Below are 25,072 nucleotides of genomic sequence, written 5' to 3' on the forward strand. Positions count from 1 at the left end.
GCCTGAGGTGGAGTCACCGACCTCATATTGCATCCGTCACGTATGGGGGTCATAATTTTGGATTTACTCAGTTCACCTTGCAGCCCGTGTGTGTAGAAGAGCGTACAGCAAGTGCAAAAAGCTGCCATCCCACGACTTCTATCAAACTTTGATTCCGAATTTACATGCATTGGGGTAAGCCCTTTTCCCACCGATGTTGGTATCTTGGCATCCTATCCGCTCTGATATACACCAAGAGTTTGGTTTCTTTCAAGCGCTGTGCTTTCAAATGAGTTTCATATTTATTCATATTCCCAGCCATCATAGACACGCCAGCCCCCAAAAGTCCACACGGAGATTACAATCAGACGCTTGTCATGTTCAATTTTAGAAGCGATTTGTCCCAATTGCCATCTCTCCATTTCCTCTTCATTTCATTCCCTTATGTCATTGTGATCAAAGGCGTCTGCGCCTTAGTTTCATTCAAGTTGCGAGAAGAGAACAGAGATTCACGACGACGCCTTTCCTGACAGGCGCCGGCACCATTAATTGAGATTATTTCGGTCCAACACACAGATAGGACACCTTACAATCGTTATGCCATCCGAACAGGTCCCACGGAAATGGCACCTTCTTTGAAACTTTGAAACAAAGAGCAGCAAGTAGCATCTGGAGTTGTCGGTTAAATATCCACCAAAAGGAATTTCAATTGAACTATAGTGCAAATATAGAGGGATCCTTTATTTGTATATAGACATTGATAACAATTAGACAAAAACGTATGTACGTCCAGGGGCTGGAAAAGATTCATGAGCCCAAAACACGAACACAACCAAAAACCAAAACAAGGAAGAAACAAAGTCAAGGAAACAAAGTCTGCATCCACTGCACTTGCTCAGTGACCTGATTCCTGACATATCTGCTTATGCGACGAGACACACTCATCTTTTGCTCTTCAAAGCGGACGGCACCTGGATATCGCTTTGTCCGCCATGCCAACATGTATTTACCGTTGTTCGACCTACATTTTTGTTGTCACCGTGCGGCCCAAAAATGTCTCTCACTTGTCTATAATACACCTGCCCGTCCGTCGCACAACTCTATTCATCCACACCGTAATATATTTGACAGCTATGAATGCGGTTGACTTGCCACGCATCAGTTTCATCTCGGTGGAAACATAGAAAATCCTTCGCAGAGAATCAATATCATCAATGACTTGAATTCTTATGTTATACGGCATTTTGTTGCTTTCGCGATATTTTGGCCGATTTCATTTTATTAGAGATATACTATACATACATACATATATATATATATATATATACATATATATATATTAGGGATGTCAAAATTATATTAATTATGGAGATTAATTTAAATTTCGCACTAAAAAAAATATTGACTCAGTTAACTCAGTTTTATTTACTTCCTGTGTCAACTGACCTCTGCTCACTGTGCAGCCAAACTTATCGGAGAGCCACTGCCGCGACTTTCACGTACTTTTACTTTAAAAAGTTGCTTAGAGAAATACAAAATAATTTACACACTTTGCACAGCCAAATTCAAATACCATATTAGTTGTATGTCTTTGGTGTATCGTTCAACTCTTGTATTTTACTGGAAAAGAATCTTGTTCAGGGATCAAAGAAAGCTTTTAGAACAGTCTTTGAATCGAAATATAGTTGTTGTTTTTTTCCACATTTCCACAAGATTTTACTCAAGTAAATAACGGTTCCAAGCTTCGTAAAAGAATCGTAGTTGAAAAATACAATTGATTATGGAAAATTTTGCGATTAGTTAAAAAATTTTAATCGTTTGACAGCACTAATAGATAGATAGATAGATAGATAGATAGATAGATAGATAGATAGATAGATAGATAGATAGATAGATAGATAGATAGATAGATAGATAGATAGATAGATAGATAGATAGATAGATAGATAGATAGATAGATATGGCATGATGTAATGCAAATCAAGAACAGAGGAGAAAAAAAAGATTCAATAATTGACATCTATAGCTCTGGAAATGGTCACAAAGCCATTTCCAAAGCTTAAAGACCTATCCTAAGTGGCGAACATTTGCGAGTGTTTGCAAAGTCAGGGTTCGTTCTAGGTCGCAAACGTTCGTCAAACGCTCGCCAGACATTCACCTGTTATTTTCTTGTTGCAATGAAAATGTGAACATGTTCCAAATTTCCTTGCGACATGAAAAACCAGAAAAAAAATACAATTCTCAGGCTGTTGGCGAACGTTTGAACGAACCCTGACGACTTGCTTTGACTGATGGCCTAGTCAAAGTCTGGGCCTGAATGCGATTGAAATGCTGAGGCATGATCTTAAAAAGGCTGTGAATACTGGAAACCCCCCCGGTCTTGCTGAATTAAAGCAGTTCTGCAAAGAAGAGTAGTGTGCTAAAATATCTCCTCGATAAGAAGTCAAAGACTCACTGACAGTTATCGAAGGTTACGCTTGATTTCAGTTTTGGCTTCTGAGGGTGGCCCAGCCAGTTATTCGGTTTAGGGGGCAAGTACTTTTTCCACACAGGGCCAGCTAACTTTCACTCCTTTGCCCCCCCCCCTTAATAAATGTTCCGTTTACTTGGATTATCTTTGATTTCTTTACGATTGTTTGATGATATTAACGTTAAAGTGGGGAAAAAAATTTGAGACGAGGGTTTATACTTTTTCACGGCACTGTGCATATACAGCTATACAAGTCATATTCTTGAAATGTCCTACAGCTTCTTCTCACTCTTATGGATGGATACGTAATAATTTTGCACATTTTGTCTGGTGGTTAAACCTGTCCGCTTGAATAATCCTGAGCTTTTATTAAAAAAGAAATGCTTTGCTTTTTGACAGTTCTCATTAGAAATACGTGGAATGCAATTAGAGGCTTATCGGGGGAAAACAGGACAAGCTGGCTGCGATGATAAGCAGGAAATCAGGTAACAATTTCCAATATCCGCAGAATGCAACATTACGCTCGCAAACTATTAATTAACCTTATTTAGGTCCAAATTATCTTCTGTAGACGGTTTAATGTGAATAAAATTGTATAAAAGGGGCAATTTATCACCAGACAGTTACAGTCTGTGCTGTGTTGCGGTTTGACCGAGGTCATACAAACGTAGCGCGTTCTTTCAAAAGCTTTCATAGCACGTGTTGGGTGCTAATCAAAAGCGCGATACATTTGCTGACTGACAGGCAGAAGATTGCCCAACACCCCATCAGCTCTTCAGAAAAACCCAAAAAAACGCCTGCTCTGTTGTTCCCCTTTCAAGGTCTTCGGTGCTAATGGCTTTCGGCTTAATTTAAGAAAGCCGGTACACACAATTACACGCAAACAGATTGTTATTTCATCGGGAGCCAATTCCCATCCCTGAGGCAACGGCCGGCGCGCGATGTTTTATAATAAGCCAGGTTGAAAATTGCAGCCACTCTGGTCAGGTCGTACATTCGGTGGACGACCGCGTCCTGTCCGCCATTCCGTTCCTGACAACGGGGATGATTTTGAAAATTGGTTCTAAATCAGTATTCGTCGACAGGCAGAGATGATCAAGCGTTTAAGAAAGCTAGCATTTCTTCCCACTTGTCTTCGGCTGCGCGGCAAAGCCGACCCGAAAATCAAACTCTCCTCGGCATAATCCACACATGTCGAACCCTTTGCATGCATGAAACAGAACTAAAACGCAGTGTGGGCGCCATGATAGATGCACAGTCGTGCTGCAATTCTTTTTGCTGCCTCATTCATGGCAATTGTATACATATATATATATATAACACATACACACTTTTTTTTTTTTTGAGCTAGCACTTGATAATTTGAATAACAAGGTGTCTTTCTTCCCCCTCGCTGTGTTTTTGGAAAAGTGTATCTGAACTTTGTATGAATGCTTCATGCTGCCAATTAGTGTATTTTCCCCTCTCCCGGGAACTTTAAAGACAGATAAATGTACAATAAAACAAGGCAGAAGTTAGCAGACTCGCAAATATGTTGCCTATTAGGCTGCTGCCGCTGGGTCTATTTCTTTATTTTTCCTTCTCGTTTGCACTCTCTTAAAAAGTTTGGGGGAGATGCAACAGACACTTTACGAATCGGCATTCATTATTCATAAATGGCATCGTCTTAAGTAACAAGCGATATTCAAAGTGAAATGCAAAAATGTGGAATATGCGCCAACCTAAATGAATCACTGGGCTCAGTATGTTGTTGCCTTTAGAAGTTGCATCAGAGGGTTCCCGCCGCCGCACCCAGAAAAGAAAGGACAAGGAGAGCGGGCAGCGGCACGATCAGACACGCGCACTGGAAGTGAACTGTGGCAATGGAAGCAATAAAATCATATGGTGCGCAAAAACCCCCAGTGTGACATTATTTGAAAATGACGCGACATGTCCTTTCGGCAAAACGGAATCAAATTCAGTATTTCATAAAACCCGCAATGAAGTTCTACTTCCAGGAGGGAAAATGAGCTTTTCCTTTTTTGACCAATTCATTTCCTGGTTTAGTTCAAATTGAAATTTAAACAGGTCTCTTTGTCACCTGCAAAAATTACAGTGCATTTTAGCTTCATCCATATCAAAGAAAAGTCAAAGCTCATTTATGTTAAGGGGTCGGACTAGATAAGTTTGTACTTCCTTTTGAGCATGTGAGTCTGCTTTGCCTTGCCATATTTTTCATTGGTTTATTTTCTTTCTTGTTTGACCTACAGATAAATGTCCACTTTTATTTTGAATATTATTTTATTTACATGTTCGAAAAAAAGACACTCAACATCATGGAATTTCAGCCAAATTCCCAAATGTCAAGTTTTGGTGAGTAGCGTATATTGTGCAAAAAAAAAAAAAAAAAGCTAATAGGAAAGTAGTAACATGTATTTCGTGTGTGAAAGTCCTCACCCCTTCTGGTGCATTTTCTTTTTTTTCAAAATCTGTAAGCCATTTAGTTGGAAGGGTAACGTAGTAGGGTTTGGGGATCGGAGTTTAGGCACCGTGAAGGAAACTGTCACATTTGATATCGCATAACTGATTTCAGGGCATGTTTTTTTTTCTCATATCAATCACAGCACTTTGGCCTTGCTAACATGCTAGCACGCGCAAGGGGTTCATGCCATGAGCTTTGCGCAACTGCGTCACGGGAGAACGCCATCTGCTTTGACTTTGCCGCGATCAGTGAGCGGATGTTGACTCGAGCGCACAGCAACATTCCCGAGTTATTCTTGCTTTATGGGACTGAGATAAGAGCCGATGGGAAGCGTTCGGTGATGAGCTCCAATTTTGTCATTGCAAGTCTCTATCAGAAGCTGTCACTTGTATAGTGCTTTACTACGTCAAAGCGCTTCATGCTCTACTGATGACGCAGCATCGGGAGCAACTGGGGATTCACCATCTTGCTCAAGGACACCACGGCGTGGTTACAAGGGCCGGGGATCAAACTCACAACCTCACCACTGAGCCATCACACACACACGCACGCACACCTTAGGCAAGGCAAGGTCATTTTATTTATATTGCACATTTCCTACATAGGGCAACTTAATGTGCTTCACACAATGAAAGAACAAAAATACCTTAAGATTACCCCCAAAATACTTGGAAAAAAGGAGTGCATTGACAACATTTGAGCACATTTGCAACCAAAACATTTAAAGCATTTAAAAAGCAAAAGAACGAAAGAAAAAGTCGCTTTGTGAGATTCTTAAAAGACTATCGAGTGAAACTGATTTTAAAAACGTCCTTATTCAAAGGAATGGGGACCAAAAGGTTTTTAACCTAGATTTGAAAGCATTTAATTTTGGGGCTGACTTCACTTCCAATGGTAACTTATCGCTAGTGGTAATTTGTCAGAGTCGCTAGTCGGAAACGCCAACGGAAGCCCGTTTAAAATGATCGTCGGACCGGCCCGTAGGCGATCGCTATTTGCTCCGGCCGGACAAAAAGGCGGATAGCCGGTCAGCAGAATGTGATAAACGGACTGACTGCAAATTTTGAGCAAAATGCCCAGCTCTGTATATCATCAGTGGGAACATTCCTGGACACTGAATATGGACCATTTGAAATTGCGCCTTGGCTCTTGTTTACACTAACAGCAGCATTTGAAAAAAAAAAAATAATAATAAAATAAAAAATCTCCTTCCCTTCCTGAGCTACAAAGCGCCAATGTTGCTGGCATTCCAACACGTTTGCAACGGCATCAAAGCCATGAAAGCTTGTCCTGTCATGTTTGGTCAGGGCACTGTCTAACTGGGAAAGGCTAACAAGGTGGAAAGCTGCGAGCCAACCGCGCGGTAACGCATAACAAAGCCGCCCCCCCACCGCCCCACCCCTCCCCAGCTCACAGCCACCCACCCCCACCCCGACTCATCCCCGCAGCTTGCTCGCGAGCCTTCGCAAGGCATGAGTGTTAACACACACGCCGATGGCAACAGACGGCTTTGCGCCGTCAACGGGAGAAGTTGACAACTGGTCAAATGGCGACGCATATGTGCACGTGAATGATGTAAAGCATTTTCAAAGTCTTTCGGCAGGTTTGCAGCGCCGTCGCTACGGAGCTGTCCGTGTCGCGCTAAGCCGATCTGCCGTCAATTTTTAACGACGGCAAAACAAAGAGGGCAAACGCTGCGGCAGCAGAGCAATACAATACAACTTTTTTTATATGGCGCATTTCGGTACAGCTGCTGTTATAAAGCACTTTACATTACAATCTTTGAAAAACTGAAAGGGAAGGAGCACTAATACTTGCTTCTTCAAACTGTTTAGTGTCACTCCCAGTTGAAGTTCAAACAGAAAACTATGGCGTTGGATTGATGCCACAATTACCAAAGCATAATGTCAAATACCGCATAGAAAAAAAATGTCATGTTTGTAATGTGAAATACCGTGTTCCAAAATGTATTTTGCGCGTTCCAAAATGTATTTTGCGTGTACAAAACCTTTGGCACGTGCGCAGAAAATGTTTTTTTTTTTTTACACTTGCTACGTGAACAAGACGCTTACAATGCAGGCGTGATAGTTGCGCCACCATTTTTCACCAATCGGGAGTCGGACAGTGGGGCTCATTCTGATTGGAGCAGACCGCAAGAGGCACAATTTGATTGGCCATTCAAGCATGCCATTACGATGCACAACCGCAGGGCCTACAAATCATCGGCATGCTAAATTTCCACTTTAATGCTCCGCAATTGGGAAAGTCAGACAGAGAGAAAGAGCAAAATACATCATCTCTGGAGGCGACGGCTGAAAAGGTCAGCAACACCCTTTTTTATGGCCTATTTTTTCCAGAAGAAAATTCAGGATGGGAAGTAGTGAGAATTATCATTAGAAAAAAAAAAAAGATTGACACTTATTTTGCGTATTTTTCCTCTCTCTGCCACGCAGTTTATAGTTGTACGGGTTAAAAAATAAAAATAAAAAATAAGAATCATCCAAAGGGTATCGTCGGTTAGCACTGTTGTCTACGCTGCCTATGAGCTTCACGGCTTTCTTTCATCTCAGTCACGAATGCAACAGCTTTCTCTTGTGTCCCGTCTTTCTTCTCGAAAAGAAATGTTTCACTCACGGAGGCATCTGCTCTCACGGCAGATGCCTCCGTGTGTGAAAAGAAGACAATCAGCCGGGAATTACGCCTGCCCCAAAAAAAAAAAAAAAAAAAATTGTCAAGTTGACTATTTGCAGCCACATCCGCTTTGCAATAATGATGATGAACAGAGGCAAGACAGGCTAGGCTAGGCTTGTATGGTACGTGAAATGGGTCCTGACACAAAAGCCGGGTGACCCTGGTCACATGACTTGACTTCGGTCAGACTCGAGTTGGCCGTTTTTAGGGCTTGGCAACTGCTGGGCTCAAAATTGATTTGAACTAATTGAGCCATTCAGCACATTCAAGTAAATGGATGAATCTGACATTGTTTCTTCTAATCACTTAATCACTGGGGGGGATACAGGAGGCACTGCGCCCCCCCCCCCCCAGAAATATGCTTGGACCCCCCTGGTGCCAAGCAAGATAATCGACTTTTGGGATTTTTTTTCAGGGATTTTTCCTCCACATGTCCGTTGAGGACATACAATGAATGTTTGCCGGCATTTTCGGAAGAATTTTCTGGGTTTGTAAAAAATAAATAGCGGGGAGGGGGGAATTAACCAATGGCCGCCAGTTGCCCTGGTCTATATACTCCCACAGTGTGTCAACTAGCTGAAGAGTTTGAAGATTAAATTCATCATCTCCATTGGTCTATTTGCCTTGACATTTCATAAGCTGAAAGTGGAGATTTGCTTTTACTATTTCGTGACTAAGTGATGCCAGCCTAGAAGTAACAACTTTTTCATAGGGTGTGTTGAAAATGAAAAGATGGGCTGGGGACAAGATATATTAGTGGTTTCTAAAGCAAAACAACATAAATGACAGTATTTCATTATTGTGGTTATTATTTGCATTCTCGATTTTGGTAAATTTGCAACGGGTGTTGCCCATCTTTTACATGTGTGAGCATGCACATGCAAATTTGATAACGTGTCTGCGAGTGTTTGTTTTGCCTTGGCCACCCCGCGGTCCCCCAGATTCATTTATTGATTGTGTTGGTTCCAAAAAATACATGCGCAGAGGACCTTGGAAAAAATAGTCGGCTATTAAATCGCAATTACGGTTAGGTTAGTTTTTCAAAATGGTTACCATGGCCTACATTCTTAGAGTGTTTTCATGTACTGTATACTGTATATTGTGACTGAGCAAAACAGACTTCACCTGTGACGACTTGACTCAACTAGCTTGAAACTTGCTTAAAAGTTGAGACTTTGAGAGTTACTTCCGACTTGCAAATGCAACTTCCTCCCACATCTGATGTATTGCTTCTCTCGGCACAGCAGCTGTGCTTGTGTTTAGATGGTCGCATAATCCACCAGCGTGCCTGCTGTGCTTCTGACAAAATGGAACCAAGCACAAAAAAAGTGGGCTAGCTTAAAAAGGCAACAACAACAACAACAACAACAAAAAATACTTTGGGCAGCTAGGCAGATTCCAGCCGGCTTGCGAGCGTGCACACGATGAACTTTCCTGCCATTGATCTGACACGCAGCCTCCTTTGCGTGACGACGCGCACGTCTCGGCACCTTTGCTCAGAAAGGGCGTACAGCGTCAAATGCGTTCACGCTCACAACACACGGTGTTCTTTTGATGTGGCAAAAACCCAGAGGCGGCTGTTAATTAAAAAATGTGAAAGGATAATGTTAGTCGGAATGTATGTCTGTGAGGTGTACAAAAGGAGTCTAATTAAACGTTGAAATGAATCCTAGTTGCCCTCTTTTGACGGCTCCTCATCCCGCCGAGGAATGGAGGAGAGAGAAATTAAAGGGGCGACGGCCCTGTTATCGGCGTATAATGGCGTCCTCGCCCCGAGTGCAAGAGTTCAGCTCATGTGGAACGAGGCAGGGGGAGGGTGGGGGCGCAGGCAAGGAGCCCCGCAGGGTAGCAAAACAGGTGACTCTTCACATTTCCAAAGGACTCGTCAGACCCGAGACATTCTGCCGCTCGCCGCCTTTTCGGAGCTTCGGCTTCCTAATTGCCAAACAGATGCCCGGCGGAAGGCTTTGACGCCTGTGACTCAGGAGAAGCTTATCATTTTAACATTTACAATTCACCACTGGGTGCTTATTACGTTGAAAGCCAAGATGTGCTCGCTAAAGCGCAATAATATTTGAGTTCATGACTTTGTGCGGCTCTGGAACTTTGAAATTAAACGTGGCCGTTTTATTCAAAGATATGAAAACGAACGTTCACGCCGACACGAAATGCCACTTACAAGTGTTCTGCCGGGTATGTTGCGTAACTCGCAAAGTAATAAGAAATTGCTCAATGAGAATTTAAGACGAGGCAGAGTGGAACCAGTTTATTATAATGGGAATTTTCCAGCCTTGCTAAAAACCAAACGCGTCACACGTCAAGTCTGGCCACAAGAGAACGTTTGTATTAACCCGTGAAGGCCGAAAGCGCCTAAAGCGCCTGGCTCAACAGCTCCCCAAAACCGTCCGTCAACTTTGGAATTACCCTTGACAACCTGAAGTTTTCCCCAGAAATTCAACACCTACAAAATAATTAACATCTCAGCCCCTGTAGCAGACAGAAACGTCATTCCAAAAGAATTTGAGAGCTTAGACATGTGGCTTTCACACAGGCCCGAGTTTATTCATCTTAAGTGTTTCAATCAAAGAGGTAAAGATAAAGTGTCAGTGCAAGAGAAGCACTTTCTGTCACAAAGAGGTCGACATTGTCATGGTCTACAAACATATCTTAACCATATATGACGTTCGACTGGTTCAAAGTCCACAATCGCATCGTCTATATCACTGCCGTTACTCATTTCAGAGCTCCCGCGACCGCCACTGTCACTCAAAAGAATTCCGGAACATCTTCAGCGGGCCTAGGACATCGCCACGTGTATATTCTGGTGCATTTCATTGGTTAAGAGACCAAGAATTAAATCAATTGAAAATGACGCACACGCTCTGCAGGCTCTTGCGGTAGAAACGAGGTTATGCGCTGCCGTCCTTAATGGGTTAATATGAGCAGCACGCAGCAATCCAATCTGGCGAACGCAGTTGCCAGCTCAAAGTGACGCCTGAATGTCTCTTTTCACTCTCTCCTCCAGCTGCCGCTTTATGCGGAGGTAGACGCTTGGCAGAGTGGAAAGCCCACGCTCCTCGTCAATCGTACAAATCCCGTTCGGTGAATCAATATTGAGCGCTGCGGGTGCCGGCGAGAGTCCCGCTTAGCGTAAACATCTCGTTTCCGCCGGATGGGTGTTTGGCGCGGCCGGGCTTGTCGCTCGCTTTGCGGTTGGAGCCCGTCCAGGCGGCCGACGCCTTTGCTCCTCGGATGATCAATCGCCTCAAAGCAGAAAAACGCTACCGAGCGCTCAGGTGATGCGAGGAAATGATTCACTCAAAAGGTGATTGAAAAGGAACTACACCGGTGCTCAAGTTCAATGCAATGTAAACGATGCTTTTTTAAAAAAAATGTATATATATATATATATATATATATATATACATACTCTCGGACAGGGGTGTCAGACGTGTTTTCATCATGTTGGACCATTATGAGTGAAGTAAATATGATATAAATGACCTCATTTTCTTATCACATCTAGAGTTTACAATTGAGACCAATATCATATCATATCCCCTTTCTCCTCCATTACTGGGACCTATGAACTGATATTTTGTTTATTCTGTCATCATCCAGTACCTTCCATAATATATACACAATACAACAATTGAGTCAAATATCAGTGGCAGAACAGTACAGGCAGAAGCTAAATCTTGTATATTGATACAATATACAATTTATCGAAGGGAAGACAGACAAAAAAAAAGTGTGTACCCCCCCCCTAATTGTTGCCATCTTCAGAATTAGACAATCCCATTTAAAAGTCACCCCTGTGAATATTTAAAAAGCTTCTGATGAACCCCAAATAAATGTCCAGTTGCTGTAGTTGCTTTTGGCTGACTTTACTTTTGCTTTCAAGCAGATGTCTGAAGGTTTTGCGCTTACACTGTCTACATTTACATGGACACATTTATTCGGATTAAAAGCCTGATGTCTGGGACGTCAGTATACGCCTTTCTGTTATTCCCGGAAGCTTGTAGAAGCAGAGCGAGCCAAAGACGTGACGGGCGCAAGACTGAACTGGTCCATTTGCAGCTCCTTCAGGAAGTGTTAACTCGAGGAAAAAGCGCAAACGGGATACATGCGCGAAATAACGCTAACGTTAATGGACTGTGCCATGTTTTGTTGACGCGGAAGTCGCTACGGCTTCTTCATCTACCACAACTTCCGGCATATCTGCTCAATCTGCGCATTTCAAAATAATTTGTTCCGATCGAAAGAATGACTCATGAACACGCAAATCCTAATCGGATCAATATTTTTAGTGCCCAAATGCGTTTTTGGCACCTTTTGGAATTATTGGGAAATTGTTGTCACTCGTACTACTAGACCCACCTTTGAAAGCCTAACCCAAGCGTGCCCATCGCATCGTGCATGAGCTCGAAAAGGGGGTGTCAGTAAATGGCCGTGAATGAGTAAAAAAAAAAGCATCCCTCCGATCATCCGTTGTGAGATCTGTCACTTGATTGACATACAGGGCAGTCTGTCATATGCCTGTGGTATGGCTGAGTGCGCATACAAGGAAAAAAGCGTCAGTTTCCATTTCTGTTTTACTTGCAAAGGGGGGAAATGTGGAGCAGCGTTTTCGGGTCATTGATAAAATCATTAAGTGCAAATACCGTTTCAACGTGACTGTAGTAAGGTCAGAAAATATACACGACTTGTAGTATGCAAGATGATCACGCAGTTTTGTAAGGTACATCAATATAGATTGGACATGTAAAGAATTCAAAGTATATTTTTAAATAAATCAAGTTGGGTCTGGGTCAATTTCTAAGGAGCTGACATGCTGAAAAAGTGAGGGGACCCCTGCTTTCAAACCCTAAACCTACTTCAAAACGCTAAACCCCCTTTGACACCCAATTTCGAAAACCCTACTTGGAAAAAGTATTTTCAAACCTGAGGTGACACAATGGGACGGTTGCATTTTTTAAAACACATTTTTTAAAACTTGTGACTCTCCTTTGAAAGCCAAAACCCGCTAACATGAATCATGTTGATTATGGTGACCTGAATTAGCTCAACGTAGAATTTGGAATGAGAATGATGTGAATCGGTTATGTTGAATGTGTCATTCGGAATGAATGGAGAACTGTGACAACAATGAAGTTGCACAGGAAATGGGTCACAAGGGTGGAAAAAGTTTTTGTGTCATTTGTTTCATCTGACAAAAACCTGGCATTTAAACAGGGCTGTGAAGACTTTCAATACCTACTCATTTGAAATTAGACGTCCAAACTATGACAAGAACTTTGGTGTACAACAAATGTCCAATTGACAAGAAGTGATTTGAGAGGAATACATCATTTTCAAAATGGTTCCAAAAACTGCAATTTCGGTGCAGAATTTGACCCAAAATGAGAAGCTCAAAAATCCACAATCAGGCTCCGTTTGCCACCCACGCTGTAGGATGTTCTTTTGACAAAGATCGCGTATCAAAGTATTAAATGATATCGAACTTCACAAATCAGGTCCACCATTGCTGTCCGGGCCCAAAAAAAACCCCCAAAAAACCCCCGAATGACGTCATAGCATCACAGTAGATTCATCAAGTGTCTTTTTGCTACACTGCGACCCCGTGATGGCTTCTCAATGACATAACAAATACGTCTTGTTGGTCATTAGTCATCTTAATCCCTCGCCCTCGGCGGCCAGCCAAAACACACTCTCAAATGAACTCTTTGTGCCACATTTTATGGGGTAATGGCACCGAGATGCTACGCCAATGTCAATATGTTCCCATCTCCCGTCCAAGTCCACCTTCGATCTGTTCAGTGCACAGCGGCGTGCCCGTGGACACGCCCACAAATGATTGGGGGGCCTCGACTCAATAGGACAACTGCGGTGCAGCGTAGGCATGATGTCACATTACAGAGACATTGATTTCTCAGAGGACACGCAGGTCCGTCGACGGGGGCCGAGGGGTTGCCGTTGCCATGGCGACAGCAGCGCCGGTAAAAGATGTCTTTAGTTGCTTGATTAGCCTTTGAAAGTGCAGCACGCCGCGGCGTTATCAACACACGACTTGCCTGCCAAGAACACCAGCCGCATTCCGAGTGGAGCCAAATCAGAGCTAATCTGCAACTCGAGGCCACCAATTTACTTGTCATGTATGTTTGTCACATCACGCATGTACGCATGTTCAGTGAAGCCGCTTTGCGCAACAATGCGTGTACAGATTAGATGGCTGAGTGTGAAAAATGCGCCACTGTCTTCTTGACTCACTTTCTTTCAGAGCACAGTTTTATTTGTCGAGCAGTAAATTGAGCTTTGATACGAATAAGGATGAATGGGAAAGAACTGCTTGGATCCAGGGGAACTTTACTTTTTAATGTGTGGCAAATGGATGTTTTTTGCAAAATGACTCCACCTTGACTTGAAGTTCAAGATTTTCTGTGACCTACTGTATAGCTGAATTGATTCGTCTATCAAATACAATGTTTCCTTTTTATTCTTAAATCTATGCATTTGTGCTTGTATGTGATTTTGCCAAGACTGGTAAAAAGATTAAAAAAAAAAAAAAAAAAAAAAATCCTAATGTAATTCATGTCATGAATCCGCTCCAATCTTCTGAAAGCACAATTTTTGCCTAACGTGCTTGGAATAAACTAAAAACAAGCCTAACCCAAAATCTTACGGATTAAACTGATTTTCTCTCCTCTGCTGTGCATACTGTAGTATTTGTGCCTGATATGTGACTTTGAGGGGCGTGGCCTGGTGAGCAAAATGAATAACTGGAGGAAGTTAGTTTGGTTTACAGCAGCTTTTTAGACGTGCTATGTACATCGCCGTTACCTCGATGAAATCCTCTCTGGAATCCCCCCCCCCCTACCAAAAATGAAAAAGAAAATGGCATTTTGCTTCAGTGACCAAACAATGCACCTTTTATAACCCCCCCGGAAAATATGTTCAATCGCAAATTAAATACGCTAAAAATAAACCGTTTCCAAAGAACCACCAGTGATGCAATAAATAAAACGATGAGCTGACTAAGCAGTGTAGGAGGTGGAAATGCAGAAATGAAGCTGCAAGCTAACTCAAATTTTGTGGCCGGCGCTTTTCTCAGTTCGATATTTCAACATTCAGGGCAGCACAGCATCCAATTGTTAGCCGTGAGGTCTCACATCAACGAGGGTTTGAGTTCAAACCAGAACAGCTCAATCTGTGAACTGCAGGTGATCTACCCGTGTGCCTCTGAACAAGACTGGAGGCTTTTTTTTTTTTTTTTTCCCTTTCTTTTTGCTGTTGTGATTAGAATAAAGAACAATGTGGACAGATGGTGAGGGGGGGGGGCGAGATGGGTGTCAAGAGGGCTCCATTCAGCTCAGTGAACGCATTCCCCGCTGAGCCTGGGGCTGCAAAGCTGAAGTGGCGGCAGCGTCTACTGTACATGGCGATGCCCCCCGCCTCCCGCCGTCGTGTGGGCCGGCCCCGTTCGCTCGGCTAGCCACGTGTCAGAACGGTTCACGTCGGCGCTTCGCGGCGTCTCTCCGCTGGCTGCTGCCTCTTCTGCTGAGCGTCACGAGGCTGTCGGTTCCGCTCGCTGCAGCCTCCCACGTCGCCTTCGCTCCCCTCGCACTTTGTCTTTAGCTATCAACCTCTTCCTCCCTCCTGCATCGCTTTCGCTGACTTCGCCTGGTCACCAAGCCTTCCCCCCCCCCCCCAAATGTACTTAAAGCGGAAGTTGACCCAAGCATATTTTTTTTTCAAAAATATGTTCTATACAGGCCCACTAGTTGAAACACAGCATTCTGACGAATATTGTGTTTGTGGAATATGGGTTAAGCAACAAAATCCACCCGTTTTTGTCCATTTCTCGGGGCGGCCATTTTGTCACTTCTGTCAACTGAAAATGACATCACACACCCTCTGGGCTCAGATAACGACCAATCATAGCTCAGCTTCAGAAAACAGGTGAGCCGTGATTGGTCCTTATCTGAGCCCTGTGCAAATGTGATGTCATTTTCAGTAGACAGAAGTGACAAAAAAAAACATCCTGCCCGCCTCCCCCCCAGGCCTACAATCGGGTGGATTTTGCTGCTTACCTCATATTGCATACTAAACATATTGCCTTGTTTCAACTAATGGCCTGAGTAGAACATTCTTGAAAAAAATGTTTGGGTCGACATGACTGTGTGATCGGGTCGCGCTATGCTAACTGCTGGAAACCAGCAAACACAGAGGTGGTCAAAGGTAAAAATAATGATGTTGAAGGCTCAGGGCGGATGTGATGAACAAAATGAGGGGGGAAAAAAAAAAAGAATAAAATGGTAACACTTCCGAGTTGCCTACCAAGGGCATTCATTGTACAGCTGAAAGTTTCTATTCTCTCCCTGGAGATGACATGTTCCACCACACTGTCCTCTTTTGGCAGTTGAAAAAACTGCAGACGCCAGCCGGAGTGTTCATGCAGCATTGAGGAGATGGAAATAGAGACAGAAAAGGAGAGGGGAGGAGGGAGGGAGGGAGCAAGAGAGTTCTTGCTTTCACATGGGATACATACTGTATATGAGCTGATAATCTGTGGCACAATGTCAGCGTGTTTGATTGTCTACAGGTCCATTTTTGGAGAACGCACTTTTCGACACAGAATTATATGTAGTAGGAACTTCACAGATGTCTTTTTTGGTGTGCCAGTTTCTGATACTCAAGAGGAAGCCAGGGGGAGGTCAGGCAGGCTTGGCCCCCGCTACACCAACCGCCGAACTCTACTATCTTGGACGGACAGTCACCCAGCTTGTCTTTAGGGGCATGATGTCCTAGAACGTGGTCAACGCTAAAGAAACTTGGCTCGGTTGACGATCGGTCCTTCTGGCAGAGCCGCTCAAATAATGCGAAGGTGGCTCCATCGTTCAAGTGTCCTGATATTCAACGTTTTGAAGTAGCGCAACGAAGTACAGCGTTACCTCAACTTTAGAAAGCCCTCGCTCAGGATTTTTTTTGGGGGGGCCTTCAGTTCAAACTCAATTTCGACAGCTCAAACTGTTGCCACTCCCAGCTGACGTTCAAAATGAAACTAAACATAAAACAAAACATCAATAACATGGCCCTACAATAGTCTGCTAGCTTAATGTTAGCACAAAATGCAAAACACCTTAAATTGAGCTAACGAAACTAGCATTGATGTTGCGATACTTATAAACCTCTAAACAATGGCAACAATTTGAACGCATGCAGACTAGGCACTAAACAATACCGCGAGACAAAAATTCTTTATGCTTTGCAAAAACACACCACATAGTTGCGATGGTCTTCATGTGTCACGATTAAAACGACCATACTGCCCCTCGGTGGGTGTTGCTTACTGCATGTTTTCTTTGTGCTAAATAGTGTAAACTTTATAGTGTTAAAATGTTTTTATTCTTAAAAACAAAAAATGTTTTTTTACCAGGTCTGGATATTCCGTCCCTAGACGGAACAGTGCGGACAGACGGCCATTTTGTGGACGGTCAGACGGAGGAGGATGAGAAATATTTTAAAAAGGACGGAGTAAGCAAGGACGGGGGTAGGTTTTCGTCCGTCTCTCTAAACGTCCCTAATCGGGTCAAGTCCCAGCTGACGTGTTGTGTTGGGTTCTTTTCAAAAGCAAGACTGCCTTGCAACACTGGAGGGTTCTTTTCCATGTGCGTTCGCTCCCTGCATTAGTGTTCTCACAGGCATAGTCTGCCCTCTAGTGGACACCCATTTCACTGTCGAGGGAAAAAAAACAAACACTGAAAACTATGACCCAGAAGTGGAAGGCGTTCGTTCTCCTCCTAAAACAACATCGCCCTATTTTGCAATAATTATTTTTATTGTGAAATAACGCAATAAAAAGTGAAAACATGCAACAAAACCCAAGAGTATAGTATTATTATACAGTCTTAAATATTGTGATGTCCCCTGGCTTGCTCCAGTCCACGTCGTCGTCGTCGTCATCATCATCATCATCATCATCATCACATCCCGACGTTGGTGTGCATTGGAAATTAGCCAGCTAACGAGCTTGAAATAATGTCATGCATGGACACTTTTTGTTTTCTTTTTGGGCGGCGGCGGACCAACGGAATCCAAGGACGGAAGCTTCTTTAAAAGGAAGAGGACGGAGGGGTCAGAGGACAATCATTTTTGTGAATAAGGATGGAGGGAAGAGGACGAAAGGGTGCCCAGGTCACGGACGGAAGACGGACCGGCAAAAAAGGGTCAAGTGCGCAGCTCTGCTGATTTGATTGGAGCACGATCACGGAAAGACTTCAAGGAGGAAGTCACGGACGCACTGTAGTTTGCGCGGCAGTGTAAGAATACATCATTTGCGACTGTGGCAAAACACTCCTTTAACGTCATGACCGGGGGCGAGCGTTAGTCGCCACATTTGCTCGGCAAGTGTGTAAAAGTGATAATCAGTGTCAGCCTCGATCATGGCGGAAGCCTCCAATCTGGCCGAGTCTCCACTGCGCGCGGGAGCCGCAAGCACTCTACCTTGGCAGCGTGATAAATGACTCCGCTGGGAGGAAAAAGTCTGACAGAAGTTGCTTTATTTGTTTTTTTTTTTGTTTGTTTTTTTTTTTTGCACACCAGCTTTTGTTTGCTTGGTAAGAGTATGAGCACTCTGCATAATTTGACACTCAAAAGCTAATTAATACGATGTTAAAAGTAAGCCGCATCTTAAACATTTACTGTGTAAAACGTGGAGCTACGGTTAAGTGGGGGAAAAAAAGTCAACAAACAGCATGCAATCGTTACACGGCCCAGCATGCTCCGTGCCCGTGCGCCCCTGGCCCGTGATAACCTTTTTCTAATTACAATTTCTCTCGCATATGGGTTGATAAAGCAATGGAGCACTAATTAGGGATGATATCCAATTAGGGACCTGTGTTTGGTCTCAAAATCAAAGGAGCGGTCCCGATTCATCTTCACCTTGCGTGGCCAAAGCTAAATGGACGGAGGCCAAGTTCCTTTGAGAAGATGGCCGGCGTTCCCCGGGGGTTAACACAAAGGCCATGCCGACCACCTGGAATAAGAGGAGTCAGATCTTGAAAGCAAAATGACAACAGGCACCTTGCGGACTCATTTGGAGCGGACAAATGACCTCACAAAATAATCAGAATGTTGTTTTTCATTGCTTTTCAAATGCCAGTTTTAAAGCAGTGGTACTGACAAGATAGGTAGGTATATACACACACACACACACACCCACACACCCCCACACACGCACACACACACACACAGTATATGCATTTCCCATTATGCGTTAACATTAGCATTAAGCTAGTGTACAAAAGGCTAATCTGTGTCTTCTACTCTATTGTATTGCATTTCATTTGTATAGTTTGACAGTAAACGTCAACTAGGAGTGGATTTAAACAGCCTAAAGCCATTTTTTTAAGAACTGTTCACTATTTGCAAAGTATAAACATGAGTTGAGATCTGCTTTTCGTGAAGTTAGTTGAGTTGCCACCGTATAGCGCTCGACTCTCGAGTCAGCAAATAACAACAATAAATCGTCCGACTGACAATTCAAGTCTCAAAAAAAAAAAAAAAAAAACCTTAAGCTGTTTCTCAAGGTATCGCTGTAGTATATCCATGTGAAAAAGCCAACCACCTCACGTGGTTTTCTTGAAAAGGATATTTGCTAGTGTGAGCACAGAGGAAAAATATTCATGAGTTTCCCCTGCAATACCTGCAAGCCAGGCAAGACTGCTGCCCTCCTGCTCATTTCCTCTTTCGGCGGCGGCGGCGAGCGGCGAGCGCCAAACAGGCCCTATAGACTGGAATCAGATGAGTGTCACAGGGCCAGCTGCTGTGAATGGGAGTCATGTCAGTGGGTGTCAGAGAGAGCTCCGTCTGTCACCACCCGGTGTCAACTCAGCCCTGACGGCCTCATCCCCGTAGACATCACAGAGTGGCCGGTGATATCTGCAGTCACTCAGCGGCGACCTGCAGAAATGGAACCGGCCGCCGGAGGACCAAGACGGACAAAGCGGCCCGTTTGCTCAACCCGCCGACGCTTGCGGGGAACCATTCGTCCACTTCTATTCGGACTGAGGGCAACACAGCAGCCAGCGGTGTAAAAACCTGAAATGGCAACGCACTTAGCTAATTGGCAAAGATTGCACATAAAGACATATGCCCGCCAAATTGCGAGAATTACTGCTGTGCTCCAACACTCGAGCTGTTGTGAGAAACAGTCAAGCAGACTGCGTGTGCCCCTGACTGAGCTCGTTTGAATTTATCCCTACCCCGGCAATTACAGTCTAATTGTAATTGATGGATCATGTGGGCCCAACTTGCATGAAATATTCCTTATCATTAGCCGCGGCACGTGGTCAAGAGCTACGAAAGAGCCAACGAGGAGGCCTTACCATCCATCTATTCTTGAAGCAGGCTTGGACAATTAATCGAGTTGCAATCGACACTGCAACCTAGTAGAATGCAATTTTCTGTGCTCAACAAGCGCAATCCACATGTCTCCATATCATTGTTTCATTCTTCATGAAAAGTGATGAAGTGACACAGCCACAGGTTTGTTTGGATTATTGTTCTAGTCTGATTTACGACTAGCAGGCCTCTAGTTATGCCACGCGTCTTTTTTTTTTAAGTTGTCTGAAAGTCAAAACTGTTTAGGAAGTTAACTTAAAGAAGTAGCTCAACGGTCTTTAATATGAATTAATGGCACATTTGCTTTCATTTTAGCATACGCCTGATTGAAAAGAGCATCTGATATTGTTTGATACACAGATTCATTTCTTGCTGGTGTTTGTTAAAAAGAGGACCTGGAAAGAATAACTGCATATTCAATCGCAATATTAAGGTGAAAAAATATCCGCTCATGTGCTTTACGTACGGGTACTTCACATGAGCGGAATTTCACAAGCGCTTTTTGTCAAAAAGCCTCCGAGCCCCGAGGGACAATCCAATTTCCCGTTGAATAAAAACCTCAATTTGTTGTCACATTCATGTTGTCAACCACCTGTTATTATCCGAACATGAACATAATTCTTGACTTGGCAGCTGTCCAATCGCTAGCCTGATGGCGACTCAGCTTCTTCTCCATCCCCGACCTGCATTCTCAATGGTCTCCTCAAGACAAAAAAAGGGTTGTGCGCCTCCCAGGGCGGAAGGGATGAGCCGTGCAAGCACTTCCTCCATTTTGGAGATTTTGCACTCTCGCCAAATGGTAATTGCCTGTGCCCACGCGGGGTCAGAAAGTGCCACCTCCGCATCGGGTTGCAGCTCTCCACTTCATCTGGACATTATATTACCTCTGGACACGATTTGCGTCAGCAGTCTTGAGTTTAATTTGCCTTAATCGCATTCAGGCAAGCCGGTGGAATCGATGAAGACCGAAAGGACAAGGCCATCTTTTGCTCAGAGCAAAGCAGAGGAAAGAGCAACCGTGCTGGCTGAAAAATTCCATCAACTTCATACATCAAAACATATTTATGGGTGAAAAGGTGGCCCTTACGAATGTCACATTTAGAAGAAGAAAGTTGTGCAGTACAACTAAAGTACTCTGGACAAATAACACTGAATTCCTCTATTGCAGCACCACAATTGTGCTTCATTTTGAGGACAGTGTGTGGCCCGCTCTGCTTATTGTAATGTTCACAGTTGGTCATTTTCTCCAAATATCTCTCGGCAGCCCCCTATCAATTACAATCATCATATGTGTACTCGCAATTTCTTTTTTTGTTCATCCAATATTTTTCTCATTTTTTCTTGCGTAATTAGTGCTGACATTTTTCCTCCTTTCCAAGCAACAGCTCCGCCCAATGCCAGAAAATGACTGGGTCCTCAATGTTTCGACATCACAAAGTGCGCAGCCACCCCCCGTACCGCCCCTGCAGCCTAAACATACGGCCACTTTCTCAAAGCAGCCACCAGAGAAATCGGTTCATTGGGGAGAAGTGGCTCCACTCACACACTTGAACGAGAGGGCTCCAGCTGCCAGAGCGGAGCGTCGCCACATCTCCGGCCCGACGATTGTGGCTCCCGCCTCGGGGAGGGCGGCTTCAGGCAGCCGGCGTCCGCAACGAGGATGATGAACCATTGACTCGGAGGGGCGGCCAAATGAATGACGTGACGATGAGCTCGGAGTGGTGTGTGGCCCGGGGCAGTTTGGGACTCAAGGAAAAGCGGCACTAGTCCAGTCTGGTCTAGGGTTCACGACTGTTCATTACTGTTTCCTTGGTTGGCTTCCGGACGATGTCACGAAACAGGTTCTTAGTGAACCAGGTGTCCTACTTCCAGGTTTGAAAAATAGCCACCAAAATAACTCATATTTCAAAAGAAATTAGCTTACAGCTTTGCCAAAGGTAATACATAATCATATATATATGACTATAGTTAACTGTGGAAAGCTAATGCCCCCGTTCTCACCCTATGTCAACTAGACTTGGGAGACTGTGATACGTAATACACAGACAGCCTTGTCTGGTATTGATTAACTGGTGTGGGCACGGTTCACTGATTCGGCCAACCAAGGACAAGAGTGTGCCGGGTTTCAATCTGTCAACATGTCAAGTGTTCTGGACACAAGGGAATTCGGCAGAGTGGATGGAGACGGAGAGATGACACCGAGCAGTCGATGTCAGCATGCCCAATTGCTCACATTCACACCTGCGTAAAAGTACGGGATATCTGTCAAGCTGTCAGACAACACACATTTGAAGGACCTCTGTCTACATGGGGCAGTTTTTGCGTAAAATTGCCACCGGGTCATTTTTTTTTCCAAAACCCAATCATCTCAGACTCACGATCTGATGAGTTTGAATTGAAGGGATATCCTAGTGTTTTGGGACCATAGTTCAGAGTGTATTACACAGTATTTGATGTTGTCAGAGGCCAGACGTTCAACCTCCAAATAGATCCGGCAGCATTTGCGACATTCTAAGACGAGGCGAGAGTTGTGGCAGGACAACGTGGGATTGTTTCTGCACGACAAGAGCATGAGACCGTCCCTGGCTGAGAAGAACATCACCATGTTGGGGAAAACTTCACACTCACCTGACCTGGCTGATTTCTTTTTCTCTTTCCCAAACTCAAGGCGGTCTTCAAGTGATTGCAAGTTTTGAAGACGTGAAGCTGCGGAGGATCCCCAGAAGAATCCTTCCAGGAAAGCGCTTCCGACTCCAGACTCCCTAACGCAGAGTAGAAAACTTGTAGCTTTGATTTGAAATCTACCTGATGTGAGACCAGTCCTGGAACCTTTCTGACATCCCTTGTATCAAATTCGAAACAATTTTTGGAAGGCGTGTCCATTATGTGCAGTTTTTTGCAATTCGCTTCAGGGCTTGGTCACGAATGCCGCGATTATTGTTCACGAACAACATTAGGTCCACGTCTGGCAATTCGAAAGTCAGGAAACAGTTTGGAGGCGTTGTTAGAGGCGGTGTCTCCATGAAAAGAGGACATCTTGGTAGCGGGCGGGAAGAGCGTGCATGTCCGCCTGGTTGGAGGCTCATCTATAATGGACAAAGACGATTAAGTTTGAGCAGTGGCTGGGCCAGATAGAGAGTCGGTGGAGTGGTGGGCCGCAGATAAGAATGGATGCAAATACACAGCAAGAGTGACAGATTAACCTTGGACAAGGTTGAGCATTAACGCTGTGAGGAGAAAGACACGCATGCTTGTACCCTCATGCTGTTTCAAGAGCAGGTGTTGCTGCACTGCACACTGGATAATACACTTGTCGCCACGCACACACAGAAGAAACAATTAAAACGGTGATTAATCTTTTTACGAAGCACTCAATAAACCGCACATGAGGATCCAGTGGCTTGTTTGAGGATTTTACAATGAGCTCATCTGATTCCTGGTTTTGGGTTCGCAACGGCAAAGTTGGAAGCCCCTGGAAGATGAACCATTTGGCTGCCGTGTCTCATTCTCTCGTCTCCTTGACGTCACATGCACGGAGACGGTAACTAAGCGCAGGTAAAAATAGTGCAGCAGGGCTGGAGGATGTGCTGAGTCTTTGGAGAAATAAAAACACGTATATCTCAAAGTCCACAGTTTTGGCCTGGGTGCCTTTGAATGGACTGAGCTACTTTTTCCCCCAGAAAGACTGTTTTAGATGGAACAGAATTTGAGAAGCGTGATTGTAAAAGTTCACATATTACGATGCACGGGGAAGCAGGAAGTTGAAATCGTCGACTAGCAGCCTGTCGTGCTTATAAAGCCGGCAACTTTTTATTAACTCCAACCGTCTCTGATCTCTGGTTTTAATTAAAGGTTGAGCTGTCAAAAGAGATCACCTTGATTTTTCCCGACGCCGATGAGGCCTGACTGCTCGTCTAGGGCGGACTTTGGTGTTGCGGCGGTTCCCGCTTCCTGCAGCGAGTCAGGAAATTGCAGGAAATGTGATGAGAGGGTAGTTTGGGAGTTGAAAAGAGTCAGGAAAGGAATACAGTTCAGCCGGTGGGCCCACCATGTAGACCCTTAGACCCAATTAGAGAACATTTCTTAGATCACTCTATTCCAATTTACTTTGGAAAGCCCCCGCACTAATAGAGGGTAATGAAGGAAAATATGCTTTAGTACTGATTTGCAGTCTTGCTTACAAATTACCCACTCTGCTGTAAAGAGTTATGTAGGTGGAATCGATTTAGATGAAATTTGGAGTTGCTACATTTCTCTCTCCTTCTCAACAAGTCAGCTTCTATTAAGCTATATGGATATTTTAGCAAGGCCTGGGGTACAGTATCTACAATTTTGTCTTGGGCAAGTCAAGTCATGTCCGAGGTTATCAAGTTGAGTTAAGTCATCAATGCGGTCTTCCTGCAGTATCTGGTCTCCATAGATAGAGAAAACCAAAACGACTAGCCAATTTAGCTAACTTTTACGAAGGTACAGAAACTCTCAGGATAAAGCACTCCAATTCAACACCACTCGCTAGCACAAGTTCAACAATTCATCGTCAGCGATCATCTACAGCCATTCTTCAATTTCAAAGTACCCAAATCCTCAGATTTCTGCCTTTCAACCGTTTATATTCTCTAATTTCTGTCGTGCTTCATGAAAGCAGACTGCGTCTCTTCTGTCCAACCAAAATAAGACATCTGCAGACCTCTGCACTTTGCCTGTTTTCTGACATGTACCAAACCAGTATCTGAATCATGATCAATCCATGGAGAAAACGACAGTCCGTTTAATGTATAACAAAAATAACGGCCATAGTATGAACAACCTGTAGTGGCAGCTGAAGCAGCCTCAGAAGACTGGTGGTGCATATCAAACTCGCAGCTCTTCGCACTGATCAGTCGCCGAGAAGTAGCTCTCAGTTTCGCTAAGGTTGGTGGGTACAACATCGCGCCCTCTCGTGTGAGTTTGCCTATTTGTTGTTTTGTCTAATCATCAAACAATAGCAAATAAAACAGTAGTCTGTAAGGAAAAACAAATGATCCAATTATTCCATGACTAGATAGAATAATCGAATACTAATTGATTGT

The 25,072-nt window shown here is 44.0% G+C and overlaps 1 long non-coding RNA gene across 6 annotated transcripts in view; it reads right to left on the reverse strand.

The window, feature by feature from the left end:
• The window catches only part of LOC147150765 (uncharacterized), a 495,403-nt gene that overhangs the window by 384,820 nt on the left and 85,511 nt on the right, over positions 1-25,072 (reverse strand). Inside the window, exons 4-5 of one of the 6 annotated variants that reach the window (XR_015085801.1) lie at positions 22,632-22,765; positions 19,164-19,425 (exon numbers count right to left, since the gene is read on the reverse strand). The exons of 4 other annotated variants lie outside the window; for them this stretch is intronic. This is a non-coding gene — a long non-coding RNA (uncharacterized LOC147150765). Of the gene's footprint in view, positions 1-19,163; positions 19,426-22,631; positions 22,766-25,072 lie in introns of those variants that run through there. One more of the 6 variants, XR_015085811.1, reaches the window with a different exon arrangement.

The sequence above is a fragment of the Filicampus tigris genome, chromosome 2 (genome assembly GCF_054856515.1).
Source record: "Filicampus tigris isolate MCC_2025a chromosome 2, RoL_Ftig_1.0, whole genome shotgun sequence".
Taxonomy (NCBI): Eukaryota; Metazoa; Chordata; class Actinopteri; order Syngnathiformes; family Syngnathidae; genus Filicampus; species Filicampus tigris.